At 42.3% G+C, this 13,401-nt stretch overlaps 1 protein-coding gene across 1 annotated transcript in view; it reads right to left on the bottom strand.

Annotated features, from left to right (window-relative positions):
* PEX7 (peroxisomal biogenesis factor 7) overlaps window positions 1–13,401 on the bottom strand; it is a 294,431-nt gene that overhangs the window by 66,759 nt on the left and 214,271 nt on the right. The window lies entirely within an intron of this gene.

The following is a 13,401-nucleotide window of genomic DNA, read 5'->3' as shown; positions in this document are numbered from 1 at the left end:
ACCCCACATGTGACCCCATTTTGGAAAGAAGACACCCCAAGGTATTCAATGAGGGGCATGGCGAGTTCATTGAAAAAAAAAAATTTTGGCACAAGTTAGCGGAAATTGATTTTTTTGATTTTGTTCTCACAAAGTCTCCCTTTCCGCTAACTTGGGACAAAAATTTAAATCTTTCATGGACTCAATATGCCCCTCAGCGAATACCTTGGGGTGTCTTCTTTCCAAAATGGTGTTATTTGTGGGGTGTTTGTACTGCCCTGGCATTTGAGGGTCTCCGCAATCATTACATGTATGCCCAGCATTAGGAGTTTCTGCTATTCTCCTTATATTGAGCATACGGGTAATGAGATTTTTTTTTTCCGTTCAGCCTCTGGGCTGAAAGAAAAAAATGAACGGCACAGATTTCTTCATTCGCATCGATCAATGTGGATGAAAAAATCTCTGCCAAAAAAAGAAAAAGGAGGGGAAAGGCGTCTGCCAGGACATAGGAGCTCCGCCCAACATCCATACCCACTTCAGCTCGTATGCCCTGGCAAACCAGATTTCTCCATTCACATCAATCGATGTGGATGAATAAATCATTGCCAGGATTTTTTTTTTTATATATACAAAGTGTTTGCCAAAGTATATGAACACCGCCACCTCCTCAGCTCATATGCCTCGGCAAACATATCTTTTACTGCAGAGGAGAAATCTCGTCTTGCAGCGCCGCATACACCGACTTGCGTGTAATCTGACAGCAGCGCAATGCTTCTGTCCGAATGCACATCAGTGCTGCAGCTGGTCGATCGGTTGGTCCACCTGGAAGGTAAAAAAAAAAAAAAAAAAAAAAAAGAAAAAACCAGGCCGCAAAGCAATAACTTTATTAACTTTAGAACAGAACATATTAACTTTTTTTAACTTTTTTTTAACTTTTTTACTTACCGGTAATTTTTTTTTTGTTTAGTTTTTTTTTACCTTTATAGAACAAACCTCTCCTTCTCCATGGGACAATGTGCAAAGCGCAAATCGCCCAAAGATGTGGCGAAGTACGTTATGCACTTTATCCCAGGTGAAAGGAGAGGTTTGCAGCAGCTGAGAGGAAAAGGGCCCTAATAGCCCTGTGTGCCTGTCCTGTGAGATGCAATCCCTATGCTAGGTGTACCTGTGTGTGGTACTTCCGGAAACACTCACCAAAGCATAGGGCAGGGTGGTCAGGACAGTCAGGACAGAAATAGCGGGTGTCACGCCTTATTCCACTCCTGCTACAGACACGACATCTTTTTCGGGGTGACGGTTGGGTTGAGGTACCAGGAACGACACTGGGGAAATGTCGCTCGTGTAGACGGCTAACTACACTGGTGGATGGGGCCACGGAACCTCCTGGGTAAAGGAGGTTCTCGATGATCTCTTCCTGGAATTTGAGGAAAGATCGTGTTCTCCCAGCCTTACTGTAGAGAACAAAACTATTATACAGCGCCAATTGAATTAAATATACAGACACCTTCTTATACCAGCGTCTGGTTCTGCGGGAAACTAAATACGGAGACAACATCTGGTCATTGAAGTCCACCCCTCCCATGAGCGCATTATAGTCGTGGACACAGAGGGGCTTTTCAATGACACGGGTTGCTCGCTCAATTTGGATTGTCGTGTCTGCGTGAATGGAGGAGAGCATGTAAACGTCACGCTTGTCTCTCCATTTCACCGCGAGCAGTTCTTCGTTACACAAGGCAGCCCTCTCCCCCCTTGCAAGACGGGTGGTTACAAGCCGTTGGGGGAAGCCCACGCGACTAGTTCGCGCGGTGCCACAGGCGCAAATCCGTTCTAGAAACAAATGCCTAAAGAGGGCCACACTTGTGTAAAAATTGTCCACATAAAGATGGTACCCCTTGCCGAATAAGGGTGACACCAAGTCCCAGACTGTCTTCCCACTGCTCCCCAGGTAGTCAGGGCAACCGACCGGCTCCAGGGTCTGATCTTTTCCCTCATAGATCCGAAATTTGTGGGTATAGCCTGTGGCCCTTTCACAGAGCTTATACAATTTGACCCCATACCGGGCACGCTTGCTTGGGATGTACTGTTTGAAGCCAAGGCGCCCGGTAAAATGTATTAGGGACTCGTCTACGCAGATGTTTTGCTCGGGGGTATACAAATCTGCAAATTTCTGGTTGAAATGGTCTATGAGGGGCCGAATTTTGTGGAGCCGGTCAAAAGCTGGGTGGCCTCTGGGACGGGAGGTGGTGTTGTCGCTAAAATGCAGGAAACGGAGGATGGCCTCAAATCGTGCCCTGGACATAGCAGCAGAGAACATGGGCATGTGATGAATCGGGTGCGTTGACCAATATGACCGCAATTCATGCTTTTTTGTCAGGCCCATGTTGAGGAGAAGGCCCAAAAAAATTTTAAGTTCGGAAACTTGGACTGGTTTCCACCGGAAAGGCTGGGCATAAAAGCTTCCCGGGTTGGCGGATATAAATTGTGTGGCATACTGGTTGGTCTCTGCCACGACTAAGTCCAAGAGCTCCGCAGTCAAGAACAGCTCAAAAAATCCCAGGGCCGAACCGATTTGAGCCGTCTCAACCCGAACTCCAGACTGGGCGGTGAAAGGGGGAACTACAGGTGCGGCTGAAGTTGGTGACTGCCAATCAGGGTTTGCCAGCACCTCAGGGATTCTAGGGGCTCTACGGGCCTGTCTGTGCGGTGGCTGCGACGGGGTAACTAGTGCACGTGCCACCGTACCAGCTTCAACTGCCCTTCTGGTGCTCGCCACGTCACCATGTTGTACGGCAGTGCTGGTACTAGGTCCAGGGAGGGCTGCGCTGCTGGTGTATGCCTCACCACGTGATCCGGCAGCGACAGCCCCACTCTGCTGCTCTTGAAGCGGATCCTGCATAACCTGTGGTCTAGCGACACGGGGCCGGGTACGCCTGGTGCTGCCAGGGACCTCCACCTCCTCGTCCGAACTTTGGGTCAGAGAGCCACTGCTTTCCACAGGTTCATATTCTGACCCGCTAGATTCATCAGATGAGGGTTCCCACTCCTCATCCGACTGGGTCAGAATCCTGTAGGCCTCTTCAGAAGAATACCCCCTGTTTGACATTTTGGACTACTAAATTTAGGGGTATTCCCTGAGACTACCCAAGAAAAAAAGCAAGCCTGTCTTACAAAGGGGAGGCTAGCGAAGTACCGGAGGCCGCTGCGGTTGATAAAAAATATCAAAACTGATTTTTTTATCGCCACAGTGCGTGTAAAGTGAATGTGCAGTGATCAAAAAAAATATATTTTTTGTCACTGCGGTGGGGCGGGCGTGGGTGAACGCACGTGTGGGCGACCGATCAGGCCTGATCGGGCAAACACTGCGTTTTGGGTGGAGGGCGAACTAAAGTGACACTAATACTATTATAGATCTGACCGTGATCAGTTTTGATCACTTACAGATACTATAAAAGTACAAATGCTGATTAGCGATACGCTATTCAGCGAATAAAAGTGACTGCGGTGCGGTGGGGTGGGCGCTAACTGACGCTAACTACCTAACCAAGGGGCCTAAACTATCCCTAAAACCTAACAGCCAATACTAGTGAAAAAAAAAAAGTGACAGTTTACACTGATAACTTTTTTTCCTTTCACTGGTGATTGACAGGGGCGATCAAAGGGGTGATCAAAGGGTTAATTGGGGTGCAGGGGGGTGATCAGGGCTACAGTGAAGTGTTTGGTGTACTTACAGTTCAGTCTGCTTCTCTGCTGGATCCAACCGACGAAAAGGACCAGCAGAGGAGCAGAGAAGCCATATAACAGATCATATTTACTAATATGATCTGTTATATGACTTTTGATTGGATTTTTTAAAAATCGCCAGCCTGCCAGCCAATGATCGTTGCTGGCAGGCTGGTGACGAACTTCTTCTTTGAATTTTGCCGGCCCGCGATGCGCATGCGCGGGCCGGCTTGGAGCGAAATCTTGCGTCTCGCGAGATGACGCGTATATGCGTGATTGTGCGCAGCGCTGCCACCTCCGGAACGCGAATCTGCGTACAGCGGTCCGGAGGTGGTTAAATCGGATTTTTTTAAAATTTAAATCAGATTTTTTTGCAGCAGGAAATGCTAGCAGAATGCTTGGGTGCATAGGGAGAGGCATTACCAGTAGAAAGAGGGAGGTGCTCATGCCGCTCTACAGAGCACTAGTGAGACCTCATTTGGAGTATTGTGCTTAGTACTGGAGACCATATCTCCAGAAGGATATTAATACTTTGGAGAGATTTCAGAGAACTACTAAACTACAAACCGGATTCCAAAAAAGTTGGGACACTATACAAATCGTGAATAAAAACTGAATGCAATGATGTGGAGGTGCCAACTTCTAATATTTTATTCAGAATAGAACATAAATCACGGAACAAAAGTTTAAACTGAGAAAATGTACCATTTTAAGGGAAAAATATGTTGAATCAGAATTTCATGGTGTCAACAAATCCCCAAAAAGTTGGGACAAGGCCATTTTCACCACTGTGTGGCATCTCCCCTTCTTCTTACAACACTCAACAGACGTCTGGGGACCGAGGAGACCAGTTTCTCAAGTTTAGAAATAGGAATGCTCTCCCATTCTTGTCTAATACAGGCCTCTAACTGTTCAATCGTCTTGGGCCTTCCGCTTTATGATGCGCCAAATGTTCTCTATAGGTGAAAGATCTGGACTGCAGACTGGCCATTTCAGTACCCGGATCCTTCTCCTACGCAGCCATGATGTTGTGATTGATGCAGAATGTGGTCTGGCATTATCTTGTTGAAAAATGCAGGGTCTTCCCTGAAAGAGATGACGTCTGGATGGGAGCATATGTTGTTCTAGAACCTGAATATATTTTTCTGCATTGATGGTGCCTTTCCAGACATGCAAGCTGCCCATGCCACACGCACTCATGCAACCCCATACCATCAGAGATGCAGGCTTCTAACTGAGCGTTGATAACAACTTGGGTTGTCCTTGTCCTCTTTGGTCCGGATGACATGGCGTCCCAGATTTCCAAAAAGAACTTCGAATCGTGACTCGTCTGACCACAGAACAGTCTTCCATTTTGCCACACTCCATTTTAAATGATCCCTGGCCCAGTGAAAACGCCTGAGCTTGTGGATCTTGCTTAGAAATGGCTTCTTCTTTGCACTGTAGAGTTTCAGCTGGCAACGGCGGATGGCACGGTGGATTGTGTTCACTTACAATGGTTTCTGGAAGTATTCCTGAGCCCATTCTGTGATTTCCTTTACAGTAGCATTCCTGTTTGTGGTGCAGTGTCGTTTAAGGGCCCGGAGATCACGGGCATCCAGTATGGTTTTACGGCCTTGACCCTTACGCACAGAGATTGTTCCAGATTCTCTGAATCTTCGGATGATGTTATGCACAGTTGATGATGATAGATGCAAAGTCTTTGCAATTTTTCGCTGGGTAACACCTTTCTGATATTGCTCCACTATCTTTCTGCGCAACATTGTGGGAATTGGTGATCCTCTACCCATCTTGGCTTCTGAGAGACACTGCCACTCTGAGAAGCTCTTTTTACAGGGAGTGCAGAATTATTAGGCAAGTTGTATTTTTGAGGATTAATTTTATTATTGAACAACAACCATGTTCTCAATGAACCCAAAAAACTCATTAATATCAAAGCTGAATATTTTTGGAAGTAGTTTCTAGTTTGTTTTTAGTTTTAGCTATTTTAGGGGGATATCTGTGTGTGCAGGTGACTATTACTGTGCATAATTATTATGCAACTTAACAAAAAACCAATATATACCCATTTCAATTATTTATTTTTAACAGTGAAACCAATATAACATCTCAACATTCACAAATATACATTTCTGACATTCAAAAACAAAACAAAAACAAATCAGTGACCAATATAGCCACCTTTCTTTGCAAGGACACTCAAAAGCCTGCCATCCATGGATTCTGTCAGTATTTTGATCTGTTCACCATCAACATTGCGTGCAGCAGCAACCACAGCCTCCCAGACACTGTTCAGAGAGGTGTACTGTTTTCCCTCCTTGTAAATCTCACATTTGATGATGGACCACAGGTTCTCAATGGGGTTCAGATCAGGTGAACAAGGAGGCCATGTCATTAGATTTTCTTCTTTTATACCCTTTCTTGCCAGCCACGCTGTGGAGTACTTGGACGCGTGTGATGGAGCATTGTCCTGCATGAAAATCATGTTTTTCTTGAAGGATGCAGACTTCTTCCTGTACCACTGCTTGAAGAAGGTGTCTTCCAGAAACTGGCAGTAGGACTGTGAGTTGAGCTTGACTCCATCCTCAACCCGAAAAGGCCCCACAAGCTCATCTTTGATGATACCAGCCCAAACCAGTACTCCACCTCCACCTTGCTGGCGTCTGAGTCGGACTGGAGCTCTCTGCCCTTTACTAATCCAGCCACGGGCCCATCCATCTGGCCCATCAAGACTCACTCTCATTTCATCAGTCCATAAAATCTTAGAAAAATCAGTCTTGAGATATTTCTTGGCCCAGTCTTGACGTTTCAGCTTGTGTGTCTTGTTCAGTGGTGGTCGTCTTTCAGACTTTCTTACCTTGGCCATGTCTCTGAGTATTGCACACCTTGTGCTTTTGGGCACTCCAGTGATGTTGCAGCTCTGAAATATGGCCAAACTGGTGGCAAATGGCATCTTGGCAGCTGCACGCTTGACTTTTCTCAGTTCATGGGCAGTTATTTTGCACCTTGGTTTTTCCACATGCTTCTTGCGACCCTGTTGACTATTTTGAATGAAACGCTTGATTGTTCGATGATCACGCTTCAGAAGCTTTGCAATTTTAAGAGTGCTGCATCCCTCTGCAAGATATCTCACTATTTTTTACTTTTCTGAGTTATGCACACCTAATATAGGGTGTTGATGTTATTAGACCACACCCCTTCTCATTACAGAGATGCACATCACCTAATATGCTTAATTGGTAGTAGGCTTTCGAGCCTATACAGCTTGGAGTAAGACAACATGCATAAAGAGGATAATGTGGTCAAAACACTCATTTGCCTAATAATTCTGCACGCAGTGTATACTCAATCATGTTGCCAATTGACCTAATTAGTGTTAATTGGTCTTCCAGCTCTTCGTTATGCTCAAATTTACTTTTCCAGCCTCTTATTGCTACTTGTCCCAACTTTTTGGGGATTTGTTGACACCGTGAAATTTTGAATCAACATATTTTTCCTTTAAAATGATACATTTACTCGGATTAAACGTTTGATCTGTCATCTACGTTCTATTACAAATAAAATATTGACATTTGCCATCTCCACATCATTGCATTCAGTTATTATTCACAATTTGTTTAGTGTCCCAACTTTTTGGGAATCCGGTTTGTAGTACATGGATTGCAGGATAAAACTTACCAGGAAACATTAAAGGACCTTAACATGTATAGCTTGGAAGAAAAAACGAGACAGAGGGGATATGATAGAAACTTTTAAATACATAAAGGGAATCAACAAGGTAAAAGAGGAGAGAATATTTAAAAGAAGAAAAACTGCTACAAGAGGACATAGTTTTAAATTAGAGGGGCAAAGGTTTAAAAGTAATATCAGGAAGTATTACTTTACTGAGAGAGTAGTGAATGCATGGAATAGCCTTCCTGCAGAAGTGGTAGCTGCAAATACAGTGAAGGAGTTTAAGCATGCATGGGATAGGCATAAGGCCATCCTTCATATAAGATAGGGCCAGGGGCTATCCATAGTATTCAGTATATTGGGCAGACTAGATGGGCCAAATGGTTCTTATCTGCCGACACATTCTATGTTTCTATATGTGTAATTTTTTGGGTAAATAAATTCCATTAATCCATTCACAATGTCATGCTCTTCCAGAGGTTTTTGTAAGATTATTGGGCAGTTTCTCTGCCTACAAGATATTACCACAGATGCTTGGTTTACTTTTGCAGTTCTCAAAACTGAATTTGACTCAGCAGAGATCACATGCCTCTTCTTCAGAGCAAAAATATTATAACATGAACAGAGATGAGAAAAATACCTTAATCCTAACTTCTACAAACCTATGAATGCAGTATCAACCTAATCAAACTAATATGAAAAGTTGTTTAAATCTTCATCTACTTGCATATTATAAGTTATACCAGCAAGAATTAGTCTTTATGTAGAAAACTATGATTTAAATCAAGCCTTACTGACTAGCGATTTAAATCATTTCGATTTAAATCAAATCCACCCTAAAGAAAACTATACAAATGTGGTATTGTCATAATCACATTGATCTGGAGAGTGAAGAGCACAAGTCAGTTTTACTGCATAGTGAATGCTGTAAAAACAAAAACCACTGTGGTGGTAATGCAGTTTTTTTCCAATTCCACACCGTATTTTTCGCCCCCATAAGACGCACATCTGTGGATGCCACTATTATGGGGTCGGGGATGTGTGGATGGCACTGTTATGGGGTGGGGGATCTGTGGGTGACACATATATAGCAGTGCCAACCACAGATCACCCCCCCATAACAGTGCCATCCACAGATCCCCCCATAACAGTGCCATCCACAGATCCCCCATAACAGTGCCACCCACAGATCCCCCCCATAACAGTGCCATCCACAGATGCCCCCATAGCAGTGACATCCACAGATCCCCCCCATAACAGTGCCACCCACAGATCACCCCCCCATAACAGTGCCATCCACAGATCCTCCATAGTGTCATGCACAGACCACCATTAGTTCAAAACCCACCAAAAGCACACCTTTTGGTCCAAAAATATTTTTTTCTTATTTTCCTCCTCAAAAACCTAGGTGCGTCTTATGGGCCGGTGCGTCTCATAGGGCGAAAAATACGGTAGTTCCCACTTCATCCTATGCAATATTAAATGGTGCCATAAAAAAGTACAATTTGTTCTACAGAAGTCCTCATACAGCTATGTGAACGGAAAAATAAAGTTTTGGCTCTGTGAAGGTAGGGAGCGAAAAACGAAAACAGCAAATAATTCCATCATAAAAAGGTTTAAACATCTACTACCAGCTTCCCTATGGCAGACAATGTGACCCTAGAGTGTGATTTCCATCATAAATGACGTTAGGCTAATGATATTAACCATGAAACAAGAGACTGACACAAACTTAATTACCAGAAATAAATAATTAAGAATTATGCAGAGGCTTACCCCAATGACGCAACAAGAGTGTTACTACAGCCAAATCAAGATAAATGTACATGTGTACGGTAGTATGGCACCAAACACACTGTGACAAAGCTAGCTATGAGAACGTGACACTGAACATGCTCTGGCAGCATCACAAATTGATTTATTACAAAGAACGTGTCATTTACTCAGAGTTCTGGTTTGAAAATTGGTACAGAGAAAATAATTGTGAGCAAGAATAGAACGTGTAGAGAAAATGGAAAATACATAGATATAGATATTAATATATGAACATTGGAAACCAAAAGGGAAAAAAACTTTAAATGTAAAAGTTTTGCTATTACCCAATACTTTTATTATTCAAATGTGCTAAAGCGGAGTTCACATCAACATTTAGCTTTCCGTTCTTCTGATCCCGGAAAGAAAAAGTACTGCATGCAGGACTTTTTTTTCCATCTAAAAAAAATCTCAGACGGAAATGGCTCAAACTGATGCAACAGGCTGGAGCAGACTGGGAACTTAAAGTGGCCCCCATGTTTTAGGTGGGTCCAAATTGACAGAGGTGGGGCAACACAAGTAGATGGGGCCAATGCAAGTTGCCAACAGGATACATTCTTTTACAGGATCCTGTAAAAAATGGATCCTATGCATAACTGATGCAACATGATCCGTTTTTTTACAGGATCCTGTTTTGTCTCTTCTGACGGATCAGAAGAAAGGAAAGCTAAACGGTGATGTGAACTCAGCCAAAGATATTATTTCTATTCTAGTGACTTGAAAATGTGGAGCTCAGTTCTTGAGAACATGTGCCATGGTTCAGCAGAAAAAGCTTTTTTTCTAGATAACTTGAACCTATATTTGTAGAAGTGTTAAAATGTCAGGTTTCTGTGATGTAAGAAAATGAGACAAAGATAAATCATTTCAGAACTTTTTCCACCTTTAATGTGACCTATAAACTGTACCACTCAATTGAAAAACAAACTGAAATCTTTTAGGTAGAGGGAAGAAGAAATATAAAAATAAAATAATATGGTTGCATAAGTGTGCACACCCTTAAACTAATACTTTGTTGAAGCACCTTTTGATTTTATTACAGCACTCAGTCTTTTTGGGTATGAGTCTATCAGCATGGCACATTTTGACTTGGCAAGATTTGCCCACTCTTCTTTGCAAAAACACACCAAATCTGTCAGATTGCGAGGGCATCTCCTGTGCACAGCCCTCTTCAGATCACCCCACAGATTTTCAATCAGATTCAGGTCTGGGATCTGGCTGGGCCATTCCAAAACTTTAATCTTCTTCTGGTGAAGCCATTCCTTTGTTGATTTGGATGTATGCTTTGGGTCGTTGTCATGCTTAAAGATGACGTTCCTCTTCATGTTCAGCTTTCTAGCAGAAGCCTGAATGTTTTGTGCCAATATTGACTGGTATTTGGAACGGTTCATAATTCCCTCTAGCTTAACTAAGGCCCCAGTTCCAGCTGAAGAAAAACAGCTCCAAAGCATGATGCTGCCACCTCCATGCTTCACTGTGGGTATGGTGTTCTTTTGGTGATGTGCAGTGTTTTTGGGCTAAACATATCTTTTGGAAGTATGGCCAAAAAGTTCAACCTTGGTGTCATCAGACCAGAACACCTTTTCTCACATGCTTTTGGGAGACTTCAGATGTGTTTTTGCAAAATGTAGCCTGGCTTGGATGTTTTTCTTCGCAAGAAAAGGCTTTTGTCTTGCCACTCTACCCCATAGCCCAGACATATAAAGAATACGAGAGATTGTCACATGTACCACACAGCCAGTACTTGCCAGATATTCCTGCACCTCCTTTAATGTTTCTGTAGGCCTCTTGGTAGCCTCCCAGACCAGTTTTCTTCTCGTCTTTTCATCAATTTTGCAGGGACGTCCAGTTCTTGGCAATGTCACTGTTGTGCCATACTTGCTCCACTTGATGATGACTGTCTTCACTGTGTTCCATGGTATATCTAATGCCTTGGAAATTCTTTTGTACCCTTCTCCTGACTGATACCTTTTAACAATGAGATCCCTCTGATGGTTTGGAAGCTCTCTGTGGACCATGGCTTTTGCTGTGGGATGCGACCAAGAGCAGCTGAACTTTATTTGGGGTTAATCAGAGGCACTTTCAATGATGGCAGGTGTAAGCTGACTCCTATTTAGCATGATTTTGAATGTGATTGCTTAATTCTGAACACAGCTACATCCCCAGTTATAAGAGGGTGTGAACACACATTATGCAACCACATTAATTTAGTTTTTTTTTGTTTTCTTACCTCCACCTAAAAGATTTCAGTTTGTTTTTCAATTGAGTTGTACAGTTTATAGGTCACATTAAAGGTGGAAAAAGTTCTGAAATGATTTATCTTTGTCAAATTTTTTTACAGCACAAAGACCTGACATTTTAACAGGGGTATGTAGACTTTTTATATCCACTGTAGATAAAGGTGCACACTGTAAATATTATATTATGATTTCAAAACAGTCAAATCTCAAGCTAGTTTCACACTAGTAAAAAAGAAGAAAAGAACGAGCCAAAAATAAAAATATCACATAACTTTATTAATAAAAAAATCACAAATATATAAAAATATATAATATTGCTGTAAAATGTTGAAGGAAAATACCCCAACTAGTCTACAGTATGTGTTTTTTGTCATTCAGACTTTAGTATGTCATTTAAGATATATAGTGACCACTCTAGTATTTGTTTATATACATCAGATTCTGGTATTGTTGCCTCTGATATTTTATTTATATTAACACATAGGCTATATTTTGGTATACAGCTATTCATCTTAAGCCTCATGCACACAACCGTTTTTTCGGGTCTGCATCCGAGCCGCAGTTTTGGCGCCTTGGATGCAGACCCATTCACTTCAATGGGGCCGCAAAAGATGCGGACAGCACTCCGTGTGCTGTCCGCATCCGTTGCTCCGTTCCGTGGCCCCGCAAAAAAAATATTGAAAAAAATATAGCATGTCCTATTCATGTCCATTTTGCGGACAAGAATAGGCATTTCTACAATGGGCCGCCCGTTCCGCAAATTGTGGAAGGCACACAGGCAGCTTCCGTTTTTTGCGGATCGGCGGTTTGCGGACCGCAAAAAACGGAACGGTCGTGTGCATGAGGCCTTATTATTTATTTTTCATTTCATATTTCATATGTGCGTATTGCACCGCTAGTGTGCACTCTGCATTGTTAGGGGATTTTCCTTCGACATTTTACAGCAATATAATATATTTTAATATATTTGTGATTTTATATTAATAAAGTTATACTTTTATTTTTTGGCTCGCTCTTCTTTTTTGTGGTTTGGATAATTTGTAGAGCCAGAGCCACTGTTATAATTCATTTGGGCATTTGTAGGTATTATTAGTTTCACACTAGAGTCAAAGATACTTGGAGGGCTGCAACTGGAGCTCCGCTGGTCCCTATTATAGTTAATTGGGCTGGTGGACATTCAGGTAGGTGGGCCTTAAAGGGACACTTCAGTCAGAAAGATTATTATTTTTTTTTAAACGTAATATTCATAGTAAAAATATTTTTATAAGAATTTTTGGTTGCTTTTCTTTTTCATTTTGGCAGTACTATGCAATTGGAAATGAAATACAAAAGATTATCCTTCTGTAGCAGTCAGCGCAGAGAGATAAAACTCCTATATAGATAGGTAACCCACTGTTTATTTTACTGCTGCTGTGAGGGAAATATGTTCTCGGTTAGTAAAATAGTAGGTTAGTAGATTGTCACCCTCTTGATATGACTAAAACTCCAAACAAAGGAGGAAGTTACAGAGCAGGGACAAGAAGTAGAATACATGGAATGACTTCAAAAAGTGATATCCAAAAAAGCATTCTCTTGTTTTTTGTGAAGAAAAATGACAGAATATATACATATAGGCTGTTAAAATGTATGAAAAATAAAACATGGTAGCGCCCCTTTAAGATAGCTACAATAGTAGTGGACACCAAATGCATTACCAAATGTTTTCATAAAGAAAAATTATAAGCTATAATAAGCTGGAACTGTGCACATAGAGCAGAGCCGGCAACACAGGCAAAATAGATTACCTCATAAATCAAAAAGCAAATGATATGTGCAACAGAGCAACAATTTCTGAACAACATACTTGTAAAATTGCTTGTATGTTGTACGTGCGTGTGTGTAATGCCACCCTTTAAGAAGAGTGGGATGCCATGCCTCAGCAGACAATAAGGCTACGTCTACGCAACGACATTTGTCGCACGACATTTTGTTGCACCAATGT

This window comes from Bufo bufo, chromosome 4 (genome assembly GCF_905171765.1).
Source record: "Bufo bufo chromosome 4, aBufBuf1.1, whole genome shotgun sequence".
Classification (NCBI taxonomy): Eukaryota; Metazoa; Chordata; class Amphibia; order Anura; family Bufonidae; genus Bufo; species Bufo bufo.
The sequence above is the reverse complement of the archived record's forward strand: the minus strand, read 5'-3'. Positions and strand labels throughout refer to the sequence as shown.